Source organism: Macrobrachium nipponense, chromosome 1, assembly GCF_015104395.2.
Source record: "Macrobrachium nipponense isolate FS-2020 chromosome 1, ASM1510439v2, whole genome shotgun sequence".
Lineage (NCBI taxonomy): Eukaryota > Metazoa > Arthropoda > Malacostraca > Decapoda > Palaemonidae > Macrobrachium > Macrobrachium nipponense.
Genome location: NC_087200.1, coordinates 185,909,938 through 185,923,329, shown reverse-complemented (window position 1 = coordinate 185,923,329; position 13,392 = coordinate 185,909,938).

Below are 13,392 nucleotides of genomic sequence, written 5' to 3'. Positions count from 1 at the left end.
ATCATTCATCGGGCTTCTACAACCGCCTTTTCCTAGTTCCGAAGTCCTCAGGGGGATGGAGACCGGTGTTGGATGTAAGCGCCCTGAACTTCTTCGTCAGAAAAGAAGAAGTTCACGATGGAAACGCCTTCATCAGTGCTGGCAGCGCTTCGTCCAGGGGACTGGATGGTTTCCTTGGATTTTCAGGACGCTTACTTCCACGTACCGATCCATCCTTCCTCGAGGAAGTTTCTCAGATTCATGATGGGGGGGAAAATTTTTCAGTTCAGTTCGGGCTCTGTGTTTCGGCCTCTCGACGGCCCCTCAAGTGTTCACGGGGATTTGAGGAATGTGGCTCAATGGCTTCATTTGAAAGGGGTGAGGATATCCATGTACCTCGACGATTGGCTAATAAGGGCCAATTCAGAAGATCGTTGTTTGAAGGACTTACAAGTAACTTTAGAATTGACGAAGGCTTTGGACTTCTCGTCAATTTCAAGAAGTCATCACTAATTCCCGAGCAAGAGTGTGTGTATCTCGGGATACAGATGAACTCTCTGAGTTTTCGGGCTTTTCCCTCGCAGGAAAGGATAGCCCGAGGATTCGAGAGAGTAACAACCTTCTTAGGGAAAGAAGTATGCACAGTGAGGGAGTGGATGAGTCTGCTGGGGGACACTCCTCTCTGGAGCAATTCGTTTCCCTAGGAAGGTTGCACCTGAGACCGCTCCAATTCTTTCTTCATCGGAATTGGAGTCGTCGTTCAGGATTTGAACGTTTCTCCGCCCCTGTCGTTATCCCAGGACATCAAGAAACATCTCTTATGGTGACAGATCCCAACCTCTTTGCGAAGGGACTGTCTCTTCAATCACAGACCCCCAACCTGGTGTTGTTCTCCGACGCGTCGGACATGGGGTGGGGTGCAACTCTGGGAACCAGCGAAGTGTCAGGTACCTGGGTGGGGGACCAGGTAGCCTGGCACATCAACAGAAAGGAGTTGATGGCTGTGTGGTTGGCTCTGAAGGCTTTCGAGCCCAAAGTCAGAAGATCGGTAGTGCAGGTCAACGCGGACAACACTACAGCTCTGGCATACATCAGGAAACAGGGGGGGGACGCATTCCTTCTCCCTGTACGAGACAGCAAGAGACCTTCTTCTGTGGGCAGAAGAAAGAGAATCAAGCTTCTCACCAGGTTCGTGCAGGGAGAAAGGAATGTAAGAGCAGATCTCCTCAGCAGGAAAGGAAAGATCAGGTCCTTCCCACAGAGTGGACCCTTCATCTGGATGGTATGCCAGAGCCTGTGGAAGTTATGGGGCAGGCCACACATAGACCTCTTTGCCACGTCAAAGAACAAGAGGCTGGATCCTTACTGCTCTCCGATATCGGATCCAGAGGCAGTAGCAATAGATGCTCTTCTTCTAGACTGGAACGGACTCGACGTCTACGCGTTTCCCCCCTTCAAGATCCTGGGGCTAACTATCAAGAAGTTCGTAGAGTCCGATTCAACGAGAATGACCTTAATCGCTCCCTTTTGGCCGGCCCAAGAATGGTTCACAGAGGTACTGGAATGGTTGGTGGACCTTCCAAGATCGCTCCCGCTAAGGAGCGATCTACTCAGACAACCCCACTTCGACAGGTACCACAAAAATCTCCTCGCTCTCAGTCGACTGGTTTCAGACTGTCCAAAGTTTGGTCAGAGCGAAAGGCTTTTCAGCAGCAGCTGCTAAAGCAATCGCAAGAGCGAGGAGACCTTCCACCTTGCGTGTATACCAGTCAAAGTGGGATGTCTTCAGACGTTGGTTGCAAGAGGAAGAACATTTCCTCTTCCAGTACCTCTGTGACCCAAATTGCGGATTTCCTTATTTTCCTCAAAGAAGAATGTCATATGGTTGTGTCAACTATTAAGGGATACCGCAGTATGTTGGCGGCGGTATTTCGGCATAGAGGCTTAAATATATCCGATGATAAGGACCTGCATGATCTTATTAGATCATTTGAAACCATTAAGCGTCCTCATGTAGTACCGAACTGGAATCTAGACGTAGTCCTACAATTCCTTGGATCGTCTAGATTCGAACCTCCTGGCTTAGCCTCTTTCAAGGACTTGACGAAGAAGGCTATCTTCCTTTTGGCCGCCTAGCTACAGCTAAAAGAGTGAGTGAGCTCCAAGCTATTGAGGCAATGTAGGGTTTAAGGAAGATTCTATGGTATGTTCGTTTCTTCCAAGTTTTCCTTGCAAAGAATGAAAACCCACCTCACGCCCTTGGCCCAAGGAGCTTTGAAGTTCGTAGTTTATCTTTTCTAGTAGGGGAAGAGCCTGAAAGAACTCTTTGCCCTATGAGAATTATGAAGTATTTCCTTAAGAGGAAGGAACAACTTAAGGCTAATCAAGATGTACTTTGGTGCTCCGTAAAGGACCCCACTCGGCCCATGTCGAAGAATGCTCTTTCCTTTTTTCTGAGAAGCCTTATTACAGAGCACATGTTGCCTGTAAGGAAGATCAGTTTAGACTACTGAAAGTGAAAGCTCACGAGGTGAGAGCCATCGCAACTTCGCTTGCATTCAGAAAAAATATGTCTGTGCGGAACTTGATGGAGGCGACTTTTTGGAGATGCCAATCGGTTTTCGCAAACCACTACCTACGTGATGTAAAAATCACATATGATAAATGCTTCGCCTTGGGTCCTTTCGTATCGGCGGATTCGGTGCTGGGGCAGGGAGCTGAAACTTATCCTGTGTAAATTTTTTATATGTTACCCTATATTTATATTGTTGTTTTTTGGTTGTCTGAAAGAGGTTGCAGGAGGCACCTCTTTTTGTCGTAATATTAACCCTTGTATTTTGGTTAGGTGGTCTGGTGGGTTTTGGCTCCTTGCAGAGGTAGTGGTAAGGATCTGTTAGGTAAGCGGACAAGGTCCCATATGGTCTGGGTTGGTGAACACTTAGAACCAAGAGGCATCCGACTTGGATTCTACCACAATAGGGGTTCACATATCCCAGTGGTAGATCCGAGAGTCTTTCAGCATCAGGTCACGTCCTAGCTGTAGCTCTCCAGGCAATGCAGACCTCAGAGATAGTATCTATGAAGTCTGCATCCTGAAAAGGTGAGAACCAAGGTTTTTATATCCTACAACATTAGTTGTTTCCCGTCTTACCTGTATTATTGAGCTGTCTCTTACCCTCCACCAAGGGTGCCAATCAGCTAAGTATATATCTGTCAGGGAAGTTCATGTACAAAAATGATATTGTTAAACTACAATAAAGTTTTGTACATACTTACCTGGCAGATATATACGATTTAATGGCCCACCCAGCCTCCCCTCAGGAGACAGGTGGAAGAGAAAAATCTGACAAGCTTACGGGAGTGGTTCGTACATCCGCCACCCAGCGGCGGGTAAGGTAGACCACCTGACCTACCTGTCGCGTGTGCCGCGAGATTTGAAATTCTGTCGGGAACGTCGGAGACTATAGCTAAGTATATATCTGCCAGGTAAGTATGTACAAAACTTTATTGTAGTTTAACAATATCATTTTTAAGGTTGAAACACAAAAATGTTTATAAGTGAATAATATATAGTTTTTTATCACAAAAAAGTACTACATTTAGTCACGAAAATTATATGAAAATACAGTAATTTGTGAATATTTCTCAATGAAAAATACTGCCAATAGGCAAATTTCCTGCAAATAATAGGTAGATATGGTCCAAAGAGAAATCTGCGGATAGGTAAGTCTTTAAATCTCAAAAATGCAAATATGGGTGTGGGGGCGACTGTACTTGGTAAGTATGCACAAAATCTTATTTTATTATAAAGATGTCATTTTCTAGCAGATATACAATAGTCAGCATTTTCATGATTTTTTACAGTCCATTTATGCTGAGTCAGATTTCAATTTGTTTGAGGAGTTTTGTTTTCTACATTGTACAAACAGCATTTTTTGGTTGTGTGTGTGTGTGTAAAACTTACAAGGCAAAAGATTTTTTGGTGAAAAAGTGATAAATAAGGGTTATACTATTAGTCATTGTGGATACTTACAAGGCAAAAGATTTTTTGGTGAAAAAGTGATAAATAAGGGTTATACTATTAGTCATTGTGGATACTTCAGTCACATAATAGTTATGGACCAGAACACTATGCTTTATCGTCTAACTTGCTTGGTGTTTACTGTACTGTATATGTACAAAATGGAAAAGAAAGTGAATACAGTAAAATACTGTACATATATAAATTATCAAAACATATGTATGGAAGAAACCTCCAAGGGCATTAAGTTACCAAAGCAACTGAAAATTTTAAGAAAAATGATAAAATATAGCTTCAGCAGAATAAAATGTCGCAACTCAAGGTAAATAATGTGTAAGAAGTATGAGAAAGTGGTCCGTATATCATCTTGAGGTTCTTACCTCAAGTGTTAACAGGGTTGTCTTTTTTGGAAAAAATATTTATTCATTACGGAGCACATATGGGTTTGTATAATTAGGAAACAAGAATTGTAAGATTTCATATTCCATGGCATTGTTGTCAAATACGGGCAGTCCCTGGTTGTCGGTGAGGGTTCCGTTCTCGGCAGGGTGCTGATAAACGAAAACTGCCATTAACCGAAACTCGGCACTTTATGGTGCCAAGGTTTTGTTAATGGTGCTGATAACCAGTTAATGGGGCCTCTGTTAGGTATGTTATGGCGCCATAACTCTGTTATCAGCACCTTAGTGCACCAATAACAGAAACCCAGCCTGTTATAGCGCCATAAATCGGCGATTTTATGGCACTAGAGGGGCGCCATAAAACTGGATTACCATTAACTGAGACCAATGATTATGGGGGACTCCCTCTAGTGTTATGTATGTAAATGTTGAGTGATCCAAACTTTTGTATGTTGGAAGCATATTGTGTAAATTATCATTTGTTCATGAAACTTACCTGACAGATATATATATAGCTGTATTCTCCGAAGTCCGACAGAATTTCAAAACTCGCGGCACACGCAGTGGGCGGCCAGGTGGTAGTACCCATTCCCGCCGCTGGGAGGCGGATATCAGGAACCATTCCCATTTTCTATTCATATTTTTTCTGTCGCCGGTCGGTAAACACCTGTTTACAGACCTCCGCCCAGGATTTTTGGATTTGACTCGTTCTAAGTATCTGGATTGACTTTTGGTTTTGACTCTGGATTGTTGGATTGGCATACGCAATAGTGGACTGTTTTTTGATTTTGGATTGGCTTTTCTGTGAATGTGATGTCGGGATCAAGTTCAGTGAGCTTCAGTGTGTGTGTGAGGAGTGATTGCAAGGTGAGGCTACCGAAATCATCGGTAGACCCCCACACAGTATGTATGGGGTGTAGGGGGCATGTTTGTTTGTTGGATGATCGATGCATTGAATGCAAAAGTTTGACTGATGATGGATGGAAGGTGTATGAGTCCTATCGGCGTAAGTTGGAGCGCGATAGGATCAGGAGGTCTTCCTCCAAGAGTGGTTCTACGAAAGGTAAGGGAAGTAACATTTCTCCTATTTTAACACCAGTAGAATTTGCTTCACCTAATCCTGTGTTGTTGCCTGAGGGCCCGGGCCTGGTTCTGTGTCTGGAGAAGGTAATGCCCTTTCTCTGATTCTAGAGTCGTTACGCACTCTAGAGTCCAAAGTGTTGGCCCTAGAAAACGGCTCAAGTAAAGTGTGTGATCGTGACCCTAGTGTTGTGGAGGGGGCGTCAGATCGGCCCATAATGCCTCTAGGCCTAGACCTCTGTCGGACTCCCAGGACTCAGGGAGTGGGCATGTCGAAAGCCGCAAGAGGGTTACGGGGGCTCCCCACCGATCTGGCGTCCCTTCGGCAGGACCTGTTGTTAGTTCCCAGGCTGCCAAGGAGCGTGCTCAGTTCGCATCCTTAAGGACTGTTTTTCGTCCTCCGAGGCGCCCTCCCCGCGCAAGGGGTGGAGCGCTCGGAGAGACTCGCGTCCGTTGAAAAGGACTTTTTCCGAGGGGCCCGAGGACGCTTTACGTCCCCTCTCTCCGCTATCGTTGCGGTCTTCGCCTGCGTCGTATGACGCGTTTCCTCCACAGAAGAGAGGTAGGACGTCGTCCGAGGACGACGCTGAGAAGCGCTTCTCTCGCGCCTCGGAGAGGCAGGTTGCTGTACCTGTGAGAAGGAAGGAGGCGTCCCCTCGCCCCTCGTCTTCTCGCAGGCGCAGCCCTTCACCTCCTCTTGTTTCTTTTCTTCGCCAACGAAGAATATTCTTGTGTCTCTTCAAGACCAATTGTCGGCTTTAATGGCTCAGAAGACTCGCCCAGCAGCAGTTGAGCCTAAACGTAGGAAGGACGAGGCAGTCCCCTTCTCCGTCTCCTCGTTCGTCTCTGTCTCCGCTTGCTTCTCCTTCGGAGCTTCCTCGTTCTCGTTATACGGGTAGGAAGTCTCGTGGACAGGACGCTTTTCTTCCCTCTCGACGTCCTGATCAGCCCGCGCGTCAGGACGCCTTTGAGGACGCTTTTGAAGACGCTCGGCAGGACGCTTTTGAAGACGCTCGTCGGGATGTTTTGCTTGACGCTTTGCCTGTTGAGAAGGCTTTCGAGAGCGCCCAGAAGGACGCTTTGAAAGCGAAAGCTGGACGCTTGAGCGGAAAGCGTAAGGACGCTCCTCTAGAGCGAGTAAGAGTAGCCTCTCTTGACGCTCAGCGCGGTCAAGACGCTCTTCGTTCTTCGAGCTCTAAGGATCGACAGAAGGTCGGTCGCTTTGAAGAGGCTGATATCAGTCATCCTCGAAAGCCTTTGTTGAAGGCTAGACCCGTTGGGCGCATGTCCTCTCCAGAGGTTCAATCTCCTTTGCCTCTTCGGGAGGAAGGAGAGCTTAGTAGTCCGGCGGACTCAGTTGAGGAGGAACAGCCTTCAGTTTCGTCGGTGTCCGATTACAAGGTGCTGGTTCGACTGTTACGCTCTTCTTTTGGTGAGAAGTTCCAGCCTGCAGCTCCCAAGTCTCCACCCTCTCAGTTTTCGTCATCTAAGTCGTGCAAGGTTCCGGAGTTTGTGGAAATGAAAACTTCTTTGTCCACTAAGAGAGCGTTTAAGAAGTTGCAGGATTGGATGGAACGTCGGAAGGATCAGGGCAAGTCGACTTTCGCCCTTCCGCCTTCAAGACTCAGTGGGAAAGGCGGCATCTGGTATGAGACCAAAGGAGAAGTAGGAGTTAAGATCCTGTCGTCTTCCCAAGGGGACTTTGCTAGTCTGGTCGATGCACAGAAGAGGTCTCTTTTATCGACCGCTAAGATTTCGTGGACGCCAACGGAGATTGACCATCACATGAAAGGTCTGTTAAGGACTCTGGAAGTCTTTAACTTTCTAGACTGGTGCTTGGGAGTCCTGGATCTTCAATCTAGGAGTCCTGACTCATTGAGTCTGGGGGAGCTGTCCAATGTGTTATCCTGCATGGACAAGGCCGTCAAGGATGGTTCGGAAGAGTTAGTGTCTCATTTCGGCACTGTTTTTCTCAAGAAGAGAGCGCTTTTCTGCAACTTTACAGCTAGGTCTGTTTCTACATCGCAGAAAGCGGAGCTTCTCTTTGCACCTCTTTCGAGCCATCTCTTCCCCCAGGCTATGGTAAAGGACCTGGCAGTGAGCCTACAAGAGAAGGCTACCCAGGACCTCTTGGCCCAGTCTTCAAGACGTCCCGCAGTCCCTACCACGTCGTCTTTTGGACGACCACCTAGGAAGGTTAAACCCTTTTGTGGCGCTCCTCCCTCGAGAGCTGCTCCTCGAGGGAGAGGGCTTGCAAGAGGAAGAGGTTCCTTCAAACCTAAATCCTCTAAGTGAGAAGATAGTCCTTCAGATGCCGGTCGGAGCCAGGCTAAAGTTCTTTGCGGGGGCGTGGAGAGAGAGAGATACAGATGCGTGGTCCCTCAAGATAGTGGAACAGGGGTACAAGATCCCCTTTTTGGACCCTCCTCCTCTATCCACAACTCCCAGAGATCTTTCCCCGTCATACCAAGGGGAGAAACATCAGGTTCTTTTAGATCTTTTAGATCAAATGATCAAGAAAAGAGCGGTGGAACAGGTCTTAGACCTGGGGTCACCAGGATATTACAACAGACTTTTCCTGGTACCAAAGCAGTCGTCGGGGTGGCGTCCAGTCTTGGACGTAAGCAGCCTGAATCTTTTCATAGAAAAGAAAAAATTCAAGATGGAAACGCCTCAGTCGGTTCTAGGAGCCTTAAGACCGGGCGACTGGATGGTGTCCTTGGACCTACAGGACGCATACTTTCACGTGCCTATCCACCTCTTTCAGAAAGTTTCTGAGGTTTATGTTAAGGGACAAAGTTTGGCAATTCCGAGCCCTTTGTTTCGGTTTAAGCACGGCTCCGATGGTATTTACCATGCTCATGAAAGAACGTAGCGAGATGGTTACATTCTGCAGAAATAAGAGTGTCCCTGTATCTCGACGATTGGCTTATCAGAGCATCGTCAGAAGAAAGGTGTCTGAAGGACCTTCACTTCACGTTAGCCTTGGCGAGGTCCCTGGGACTTCTGGTCAACCTCGAAAAGTCGCATCTGACCCCAACACAGTCCATCGTGTATCTGGGGATTCAGATGGATTCAGTGGCTTTTCGAGCGTTTCCGTCCCAGGAACGACAGCTGCAAGGCTTAGAGAGAGTTTCGGCCTTCCTGGGGAAGGAAGCTTGCTCGGCGAGGGAGTGGATGAGTCTGCTGGGGACCATTCCTCGCTGGAAAAGTTTGTTTCCCTGGGAAGACTACACCTCAGGCCTCTCCAGTTTTTCTTAGCAGAAGAATGGAGAGTCAAAGAGGATCTGGATGCGACCTTTTTGATCACCAAATCGGTGAAGAACCATCTAAGATGGTGGTTAGATCCTCGGAAGTTTCGACAGGGGTTGTCCCTAAAGCTTCTGAGCCCCGACCTAGTGTTGTTTTCCGACGCCTCGGTGTCGGGATGGGGAGCAACACTAGGAGGGGAGGAAGTGTCAGGCACCTGGAGGGGGGAACAGGTGTCCTGGCACATCAATGTGAAGGAACTAGCGGCGGTTTTCCTGGCGCTACAGTTCTTCCAGCAAAAGGTTGCAGAGAAAGTTGTCCAAGTCAACTCGGACAACACCACAGCCCTTGCGTACCTAAAGAATCAGGGAGGTACACACTCCCGTCCTCTATTTTACTTAGCGAGGGAGATTCTGCTGTGGGCAGATGCGAGACGAATCAGGATCCTGACGAGATTTATCGCAGGCGTACCAGAACGTCAGAGCAGACCCGTTCTCAGCCGACAGGATCAGGTCCTGCCGACGGAATGGACGTTGCACCAGGACGTCTGTCGAGAGCTTTGGAGACTGTGGGGACGTCCGTTAGTCGACCTATTTGCGACGTCGAGGACGAAGAGGTTGCCTCTTTATTGCTCCCCTGTGTTGGATCCGGGAGCAGTCGCTATAGACGCTCTGCTCTGGGACTGGACGAACCTGGACTTGTATGCCTTCCCGCCATTCAAGATCATGGGGGAAGTAGTAAGGAAGTTCGCGGCATCGGAGGGGACGAGGTTGACCCTGATCGCCCGATGTGGCCCGCGAAGGAATGGTTCACGGAGGTAATGTCCTTCATCATAGACTTTCCGAGGACGTTGCCCTGGAGGAAAGATCTACTCAGACAGCCCCACTTCGCAAGATATCACCGAAACCTCTCCGCTCTGGGTCTGACTGCGTTCAGACTATCGAAAAGTTGGCCAGAGCGAGAGGTTTTTCTAAAGCAGCTGCGAAAGCGATCGCCAACGCAAGGAGGACTTCCTCGAGAGCTGTTTATCAGTCGAAGTGGGCTTCCTTCAGGGCATGGTGTAGAAAGGAGGGAATTTCCTCTTCCACTACCTCTGTGAGCCAGATAGCCGATTTCCTGCTATTTTTAAGAAATGTGCAGAAGCTGGCAGTCCCGGACCATCAAGGGATATAAGAGTATGCTGTCAGCAGTCTTCCGACACAGAGGCCTAGACCTTACTGACAACAGAGATCTTCACGATCTCCTGAGATCATTTGAGACTTCCAAGATACCTCAGGCGAGGCCTCCTTCTTGGAACTTAGATTTAGTCCTTAGACTGTTTGATGTCGAGTCCTTTCGAGCCTCTCCATGAAGCGTCTCTTAGGAACTTGACGAAGAAGGCTCTTTTCCTAACTGCTCTGGCGACGGCGAAGAGAGTTAGCGAAATTCAAGCCATTTGTAAGCGAGTGGGCTTCAAAGGTAACAATGCGGTCTGCTCTTTGAGTCCCACTTCTTAGCAAAGAATGAAAAAAACCGTCTAACCCTTGGCCAAGGAGCTTTGAAATTAAGGGTATGACAAGCCTTGTGGGCCAAGAACCTGAGAGAGCCCTGTGCCCTGTCAGGGCTCTAAAGTTTTATGTCCACAAAACAAAGGAGGTACGAGGTCCTTCAGATAATCTGTGGTGTTCGGTTAAACGGCCCGATATACCATTATCCAAGAATGCTTTGGCGTTCTTTCTGAGGGACGTGATTAAGGAGGCTCATTCGTCTTTCCAGAAGACCGATTTGAGCCTCTTGCGAGTGAAAGCTCACGAGGTCAGAGCTGTCGCAACCTCGCTTGCCTTCCAAAGGAACATGTCGATCAAGGACATCCTTGACGCCACCTTTTGGAGGAGCAATTCAGTATTCGCCTCACACTACTTGAGAGATGTGAGAACGATATACGAGGACTGTTGTTCTCTTGGGCCATACGTTTCTGCAGACACAGTCTTGGGGGCTGAAGGTAGCTCTCTCCCTATCCCTTAGTTAGGTTTAGGTTAGTTTTTAGTTGTTGTGTTTTTTGGTTGTGGTGAGTCTTTGGTGAAGACCTCCCATCTCTTAGCTTAGTGTTCAGGGGGTCTTGGATAGTTGGTCAGGTGGTGGTCAGTTGCTTCGTTGCCCTCATATGTATGGCTCTATGCTCTTGTTACGTTGAGGTCACGTCCCCGTTGACAGAGCATCCAGAGCGCACCAGCACTACAGGTCTCCACCTGGCTGGCAGCTCTGATTAAGCACAAGCAGGCTTAAGTGACAGTAATCACAGAGTCTACTTTGCTAACAGGTGAGGAAACCAAGGTGTACATCATCTACTTAATTTAAGTTTCCTACAAATCCTATCTGTCTCTTCCCCCACCATCCGAAGGTGGGATTCAGCTATATATATATCTGTCAGGTAAGTTTCATGAACAAAATGTTATTGTTATAATACAATTAAGTTTGTTCATACTTACCTGGCAGATATATATAATTAAGTGCCCACCCACCTCCCCTCAGGAGACAGTGGCACTGATAAAATATGAATAGAAAATGGGAATGGTTCCTGATATCCGCCTCCCAGCGGCGGGAATGGGTACTACCACCTGGCCACCCACTGCGTGTGCCGCGAGTTTTGAAATTCTGTCGGACTTCGGAGAATACAGCTATATATATATCTGCCAGGTAAGTATGAACAAACTTAATTGTATTATAACAATAACATTTTTGCTTTAATTTTCCCAGTTCAGTTTGTTTATGGTTATCAATGTCATCCCATTTTTATTTTTATTTTTATTTTGAAAGTACTACCCCAAAATTTGTGTTAACAAAATTGCAAACCTCTCAATTTTTCCTATGCATTGATACCCAGTTAATGATAGGCTAGAAAAGTGTTGAATTATTGCTTATTCTAGAGAAACTAGGGTTATGGAAGCTTTTGAGTGAGTCATCAACATTCAAGGGAAGTTCTTCCATGTTACATGTCAAATGCCATTACACTCTTTAACTTTGTTACACAATGTACAGTATAGTAGTATAGTAGGTGGTAAATGCTCTTCTGGCTTTTGGTGCCTTCATTCCTTATTCTTTTTATTTCTTTTTATAAACTTGAAGTTGCTTTAGTAACTGTTATTCAGGACATGATCAAAATTAGGTATTTGTTCATATGCAGAACAAACCTTTGGTCTTAACAATAAGATAATCTTCTAACGCAGATGGAAACCAATTAAAATAATCAAAGATTGTAAAGCAAGGAATCTGTGGCATCTGGCAACTTGTGTGTATACAAGGTGGAAGCTGGTAACCGACCAGGCTTGGTACCCCATGACGTATCAGTCTTTCTTTGACCGTCTTGAAGGGTATTCGCTTTTGCGATCTCCTTCTCAAGCCGGTTCCTTTGTTAGCCTGTGTTTTCTTTTTGCTTTCAGTTTGTGTGTGCCTGATTGTGTGTCATGGAGTCCTTCAAAAGTTCTAGGCCCTATCAGCGTATGTGTTCTGGGCATTCAAGGTTTTCCATGCTTGAGGTTTTTGGCGTCTTCCATTACTGACCCCCACACCAGTGTGTCATTCTTTAGCTCATGACAGTGTACGCGAGTCGTCACACAGCCATGTATGTTAGTTGTCACATTTGTGTGTGAATCGTCGCTTGAGCGTATACGTGGTTCGTCACAAGAGCGTGTACATGGCTGATATAGGACATGTACGTGATTTATTGCTTGACAACTGTTCTAATTTTTGTACTATCACTAAACCTTGCTCAGAGTGCCGTTTCTGGCCTGTGTTGCAGTGGGAGGCTTTTTACAAGGAGAAGGAGCACCATAGATTATCTACTTGTCCTTCTTGGGAAGGATTCTCGTCTCCTCTAGTGGACAGTTCGGCGTCCTCTTCTTCTAGAAATTTTCCTCTGCTTCTTCTGGTGCCCTGTCTCCTTCCTTTTCTTCCATCAATTCATGTTTTGAAGTACAGGCAGTCCCCAGTTATCGGGGGCTGACAAGTGAAAACCGCCATTAACTGAAACTAGGCAATTTATGGCGCCAAGTTTTCGTTAATGGTGACAATAACCGGTTAATGGCGGCAATAACCGGTTATTGGCACCTCTGTTAGGTATGTTATGGTGCCATAACTCAATTATCAGCACCTTATGGCGCCGATAACCAAAACTTAGCCCATTACGGGGCCATAAATCGCTGATTTTATGGCGCTAGACAAGCACCATAAAACTGGATCGCCAATAACCAGGGACAGCCTGTATTGGGAGTTGCACAGGATGATTATGTGTATAATGTGGTCCTACTTTCATGGAAGATAATCTCCCTCCCTGGAGGGAGGAGGGTATGCCATTTGCTTCCTTTGTTTCAGATTTGGGGTTGAACAAGATGGCGGCTGTTTGGGCGTCCCTAGGCCTACAGGGTGCTCCTCCTTAGATGGACTGTTGTCGCATTTCTTGGCTGCTCATCGATCTCCTTCAGTCCCCCTGGCGGTTCCCCTTCCTCCAGGCCTCCACTACTTTGGCTCCTGCGTGCTGCCGCCTAGCAGAACATCATCGTCAACTACAATGCTTACTGGGTCGCCTCTTATCTCCCTTCCAGTAAGGCCATTGACTTGTGCTGACATTCCATATACCATGACATCACTCCCAACGTCCTCTCAGCCTGTGATATCAGCTGCAAT